Consider the following 6916-nt stretch of genomic DNA (forward strand, 5'->3'; position numbering starts at 1 on the left):
GAGCTCCATAGCCCCGGAGCTCCATAGCTCCATAGCCCCGGAGCTCCATAGCCCCGGAGCTCCATAGCCCCGGAGCTCCATAGCCCCGGAGCTCCATAGCCCCGGAGCTCCATAGCCCCAGAGCTCCATACTTCCATAGCCCCAGAGCTCCATAGCTCCATACTTCCATAGCTCCAGCCGCGGAGGGTGCTGGCTGGTGGCTCCATAGCTCCATACTTCCATACTTGCAGCCACGGAGTTGGCTAAAATTGCACTAAGTGCGAAAGCCCATTCATTTACAACGGCGTGTCCGCCAGGCGGCGACATTTCCCCGTTACCGGTGGCTGCGCGGCGGGTGAGTGACAGAGCTTATCCGAGCGGCTGGAACTCTGCGCCGGCGTGGTCGAGCGTGAGGCCCCGGCCCTTTGGCTGCCTGGTACCTAAAACACTTCCATTGATCCAGCCACGGAGGGTGCTGGCTGGTGGCTCCATAGCTCCATAGCTCCATAGCACCAGAGCTCCATAGCTCCATAGCACCAGAGCTCCATAGCTCCATAGCACCAGAGCTCCATAGCTCCATAGCACCAGAGCTCCATAGCTCCATAGCACCAGAGCTACATAGCTCCATAGCTCCATAGCACCAGAGCTCCATAGCTCCATAGCTCCATAGCACCAGAGCTCCATAGCTCCATAGCACCAGAGCTCCATAGCTCCATAGCACCAGAGCTCCATAGCTCCATAGCACCAGAGCTCCATAGCTCCATAGCACCAGAGCTCCATAGCTCCATAGCACCAGAGCTCCATAGCTCCATAGCACCAGAGCTCCATAGCTCCATAGCACCAGAGCTCCATAGCTCCATAGCACCAGAGCTCCATAGCTCCATAGCACCAGAGCTCCATAGCTCCATAGCACCAGAGCTCCATAGCTCCATAGCACCAGAGCTCCATAGCTCCATAGCACCAGAGCTCCATAGCTCCATAGCACCAGAGCTCCATAGCTCCATAGCACCAGAGCTCCATAGCTCCATAGCACCAGAGCTCCATAGCTCCATAGCACCAGAGCTCCATAGCTCCATAGCTCCAGCCTGGGTGGCTGGTGGCTCCATAGCTCCATACTTCCATAGCTCCAGTCAGAGAGTGTGCTAAAATTGCACTAAGTGCGAAAGCCCATTCATTTACAACGGCGTGTCCACAAGGCGGCGACATTTCCCCGTTACCGGTGGCTGCGCGGCGGGTGAGTGACAGAGCTTATCCGAGCGGCTGGAACTCTGCGCCGGCGTGGTCGAGCGTGAGGCCTCGGCCCTTTGGCTGCCTGGTACCTAAAACACTTCCATTGATCCAGCCACGGAGGGTGCTGGCTGGTGGCTCCATAGCTCCATACCTCCAGAGCTCCAGAGCTCCATAGCACCAGAGCTCCATAGCTCCATAGCACCAGAGCTCCATAGCACCAGAGCTCCATAGCTCCATAGCACCAGAGCTCCATAGCTCCATAGCACCAGAGCTCCATAGCTCCATAGCACCAGAGCTCCATAGCTCCATAGCTCCATAGCACCAGAGCTCCATAGCTCCATAGCACCAGAGCTCCATAGCTCCATAGCACCAGAGCTCCATAGCTCCATAGCACCAGGGCTCCATAGCTCCATAGCTCCAGGGCTCCATAGCTCCAGGGCTCCATAGCTCCATAGCTCCAGGGCTCCATAGCTCCATACCTCCAGAGCTCCATAGCTCCAGCCTGGGTGGCTGGTGGCTCCATAGCTCCATACTTCCATAGCTCCAGTCAGAGAGTTGGCGAAAATTGCACTAAGTGCGAAAGCCCATTCATTTACAACGGCGTGTCCGCCAGGCGGCGACATTTCCCCGTTACCGGTGGCTGCGTGGCGGGTGAGTGACAGAGCTTATCCGAGCGGCTGGAACTCTGCGCCGGCGTGGTCGAGCGTGAGGCCCCGGCCCTTTGGCTGCCTGGTACCTAAAACACTTCCATTGATCCAGCCACGGAGGGTGCTGGCTGGTGGCTCCATAGCTCCATAGCTCCATAGCACCAGAGCTCCATAGCTCCATAGCACCAGAGCTCCATAGCTCCATAGCACCAGAGCTCCATAGCTCCATAGCACCAGAGCTCCATAGCTCCATAGCACCAGAGCTACATAGCTCCATAGCACCAGAGCTCCATAGCTCCATAGCACCAGAGCTCCATAGCTCCATAGCACCAGAGCTCCATAGCTCCATAGCACCAGAGCTCCATAGCTCCATAGCTCCAGGGCTCCATAGCTCCAGGGCTCCATAGCTCCATAGCTCCAGGGCTCCATACCTCCAGAGCTCCATAGCTCCAGCCTGGGTGGCTGGTGGCTCCATAGCTCCATACTTCCATAGCTCCAGTCAGAGAGTTGGCGAAAATTGCACTAAGTGCGAAAGCCCATTCATTTACAACGGCGTGTCCGCCAGGCGGCGACATTTCCCCGTTACCGGTGGCTGCGTGGCGGGTGAGTGACAGAGCTTATCCGAGCGGCTGGAACTCTGCGCCGGCGTGGTCGAGCGTGAGGCCCCGGCCCTTTGGCTGCCTGGTACCTAAAACACTTCCATTGATCCAGCCACGGAGGGTGCTGGCTGGTGGCTCCATAGCTCCATAGCTCCATAGCACCAGAGCTCCAGAGCTCCATAGCACCAGAGCTCCATAGCTCCATAGCACCAGAGCTCCATAGCTCCATAGCACCAGAGCTCCATAGCTCCATAGCACCAGAGCTCCATAGCTCCATAGCACCAGAGCTCCATAGCTCCATAGCACCAGAGCTCCATAGCTCCATAGCACCAGAGCTCCATAGCTCCATAGCACCAGAGCTCCATAGCTCCATAGCACCAGAGCTCCATAGCTCCATAGCACCAGAGCTCCATAGCTCCATAGCACCAGAGCTCCATAGCTCCATAGCTCCAGCCTGGGTGGCTGGTGGCTCCATAGCTCCATACTTCCATAGCTCCAGTCAGAGAGTGTGCTAAAATTGCACTAAGTGCGAAAGCCCATTCATTTACAACGGCGTGTCCACAAGGCGGCGACATTTCCCCGTTACCGGTGGCTGCGCGGCGGGTGAGTGACAGAGCTTATCCGAGCGGCTGGAACTCTGCGCCGGCGTGGTCGAGCGGCTGGCCTCGGTAGTTGAGGTACCAGGGGTGGGGCGGGGAGCTCCAGGCGGGTCTTGTGAGAGAGTGAATCCGAGCGGCTGGAACTCTGCGCCGGCGTGGTCGAGCGGCTGGCCTCGGTAGTTGAGGTACCAGGGGTGGGCCGGGGAGCTCCAGGCGGGGCTTGTGAGAGAGTGAAGCCGAGCGGCTGGAACTCTGGGCCGGCGTGGTTGAGCCACGGAGGGTGCTGGCTGGTGGCTCCATAGCTCCAGAGCTCCAGAGCTCCATAGCTCCATACTTCCATAGCTCCATAACTCCATACTTCCATAGCTCCATACTTCCATAGCCCCAGAGCTCCATAGCTCCATACTTCCATAGCTCCAGAGCTCCATAGCTCCATACTTCCTTAGCTCCATAGCTCCAGAGCTCCATAGCTCCATAGCTCCATACTTCCATAGCTCCAGAGCTCCATGGCTCCATACTTCCATAGCTCCAGCCTGGCTGGCTGGTGGCTCCATAGCTCCATACATCCATAGCTCCATAGCTCCATACTTCCATAGCTCCAGAGCTCCATAGCTCCATAGCTCCATAGCTCCAGGGCTCCAGGGCTCCATAGCTCCATACCTCCAGAGCTCCATACCTCCAGAGCTCCAGAGCTCCATAGCACCAGAGCTCCATGGCTTCAGAGCTCCATAGCACCATAGCTCCATACCTCCAGAGCTCCAGGGCTCCATAGCTCCATAGCTCCATAGCTCCATAGCTCCATACCTCCAGAGCTCCATAGCACCAGAGCTCCATGGCTCCATAGCTCCAGCCTGGGTGGCTGGTGGCTCCATAGCTCCATACTTCCATAGCTCCAGTCAGAGAGTTGGCGAAAATTGCACTAAGTGCGAAAGCCCATTCATTTACAACGGCGTGTCCGCCAGGCGGCGACATTTCCCCGTTACCGGTGGCTGCGCGGCGGGTGAGTGACAGAGCTTATCCGAGCGGCTGGAACTCTGCGCCGGCGTGGTCGAGCGGCTGGCCTCGGTAGTTGAGGTACCAGGGGTGGGGCGGGGAGCTCCAGGCGGGTCTTGTGAGAGAGTGAAGCCGAGCGGCTGGAACTCTCGGCCGGCCTGGTCGAGCGGCTGGCCTCGGTAGTTGAGGTACCAGGGGCGGGCTGGGGAGCTCCAGGCGGGGCTTGTGAGAGAGTGAAGCCGAGCGGCTGGAACTCTGGGCCGGCCTGGTCGAGCGGCTGGCCTCGGTAGTTGAGGTACCAGGGGTGGGCTGGGGAGCTCCAGGCGGGGCTTGTGAGAGAGTGTAGCCGAGCGGCTGGAACTCTGGGCCGGCGTGGTTGAGCAGCATGCCCGCGGAGGTGGCTCTTCCATAGGCAGGGAGGGTGCTGGAGCTCCACACTTCCATAGGCAGGGAGGGTGCTGGAGCTCCACACTTCCATAGGCAGGGAGGGTGCTGGAGCTCCACACTTCCATAGGCAGGGAGGGTGCTGGAGCTCCACACTTCCATAGGCAGGGAGGGTGCTGGAGCTCCACACTTCCATAGGCAGGGAGGGTGCTGGAGCTCCACACTTCCATAGGCAGGGAGGGTGCTGGAGCTCCACACTTCCATAGGCAGGGAGGGTGCTGGAGCTCCACACTTCCATAGGCAGGGAGGGTGCTGGAGCTCCACACTTCCATAGGCAGGGAGGGTGCTGGAGCTCCACACTTCCATAGGCAGGGAGGGTGCTGGAGCTCCACACTTCCATAGGCAGGGAGGGTGCTGGAGCTCCACACTTCCATAGGCAGGGAGGGTGCTGGAGCTCCACACTTCCATAGGCAGGGAGGGTGCTGGAGCTCCACACTTCCATAGGCAGGGAGGGTGCTGGAGCTCCACACTTCCATAGGCAGGGAGGGTGCTGGAGCTCCACACTTCCATAGGCAGGGAGGGTGCTGGAGCTCCACACTTCCATAGGCAGGGAGGGTGCTGGAGCTCCACACTTCCATAGGCAGGGAGGGTGCTGGAGCTCCACACTTCCATAGGCAGGGAGGGTGCTGGAGCTCCACACTTCCATAGGCAGGGAGGGTGCTGGAGCTCCACACTTCCATAGGCAGGGAGGGTGCTGGAGCTCCACACTTCCATAGGCAGGGAGGGTGCTGGAGCTCCACACTTCCATAGGCAGGGAGGGTGCTGGAGCTCCACACTTCCATAGGCAGGGAGGGTGCTGGAGCTCCACACTTCCATAGGCAGGGAGGGTGCTGGAGCTCCACACTTCCATAGGCAGGGAGGGTGCTGGAGCTCCACACTTCCATAGGCAGGGAGGGTGCTGGAGCTCCACACTTCCATAGGCAGGGAGGGTGCTGGAGCTCCACACTTCCATAGGCAGGGAGGGTGCTGGAGCTCCACACTTCCATAGGCAGGGAGGGTGCTGGAGCTCCACACTTCCATAGGCAGGGAGGGTGCTGGAGCTCCACACTTCCATAGGCAGGGAGGGTGCTGGAGCTCCACACTTCCATAGGCAGGGAGGGTGCTGGAGCTCCACACTTCCATAGGCAGGGAGGGTGCTGGAGCTCCACACTTCCATAGGCAGGGAGGGTGCTGGAGCTCCACACTTCCATAGGCAGGGAGGGTGCTGGAGCTCCACACTTCCATAGGCAGGGAGGGTGCTGGAGCTCCACACTTCCATAGGCAGGGAGGGTGCTGGAGCTCCACACTTCCATAGGCAGGGAGGGTGCTGGAGCTCCACACTTCCATAGGCAGGGAGGGTGCTGGAGCTCCACACTTCCATAGGCAGGGAGGGTGCTGGAGCTCCACACTTCCATAGGCAGGGAGGGTGCTGGAGCTCCACACTTCCATAGGCAGGGAGGGTGCTGGAGCTCCACACTTCCATAGGCAGGGAGGGTGCTGGAGCTCCACACTTCCATAGGCAGGGAGGGTGCTGGCACATCCACACTTCCAGCCACGGAGCATGCTGGCACTTCCACCTTGCTTGCTAAGTCGGCGTGATCTTGCCCAAAAAGTCCCTCCTCACCTCCAGCTGGAAGTGGAAAAAAATCCTCCACCTGCTTGGCCGAGGTTCTGGAAGCCAGCAGCTCGCAGAATGTTGCCAAAGTTTCACTGGAAGGAAAAGAAAAGAGAAGACCGAGTGCGCATTTCACCTACCGCCGAATGTCCACAAGAGGGAAGTGTCACTCCGTCGCAGAATCTGCGCCGACGCACTCGGCACCCTTCGAATTTATGGTGCCGGTGCGGGTGTTCTGGGTGCAAAAAGGCCGCCCAAGTGGTAGAAAAAAATCAGACTTCGTCTCTTAGGTCGAAATTAATGCCAAGTTTTGAAATGCACTGGCAGGGGTGGACCAGGGCCCGTTAGAAGTGCTTAGCCGAGGTCCTGGAAGCCTAACCCGGCGTGATCTTGTGCAAAAAGCCGCTGCTGAGCTCCAGCTGGAAGTGTAAAAAGAACCGGGCTGGATCAAAAAAAGAACCGGGCGGCCCTTTAAAATTGCTTAGCCGAGGTCCTGGAACCCTAACCCGGCGTGATCTTGTGCAAAAAGCCGCTGCTGAGCTCCAGCTGGAAGTGTAAAAAGAACCGGGCTGGTTCAAAAAAAGAACCGGGCGACCCGTTAGAAGTGCTTAGCCGAGGTCCTGGAAGCCTAACCCGGCGTGATCTTGTGCAAAAAGCCGCTGCTGAGCTCCAGCTGGAAGTGGAAAAAGAACCGGGCTGGATCAAAAAAGAACCGGGCGACCCGTTAAAATTGCTTAGCCGAGGTCCTGGAAGCCTAACACGGCGTGATCTTGTGCAAAAAGCCGCTCCCGAGCTCCAGCTGGAAGTGTAAAAAGAACCAGGCTGGATAAA

Source organism: Syngnathus leptorhynchus, unplaced genomic scaffold (assembly GCF_054491065.1).
Source record: "Syngnathus leptorhynchus isolate UIUO unplaced genomic scaffold, UIUO_Slep HiC_scaffold_143, whole genome shotgun sequence".
Lineage (NCBI taxonomy): Eukaryota > Metazoa > Chordata > Actinopteri > Syngnathiformes > Syngnathidae > Syngnathus > Syngnathus leptorhynchus.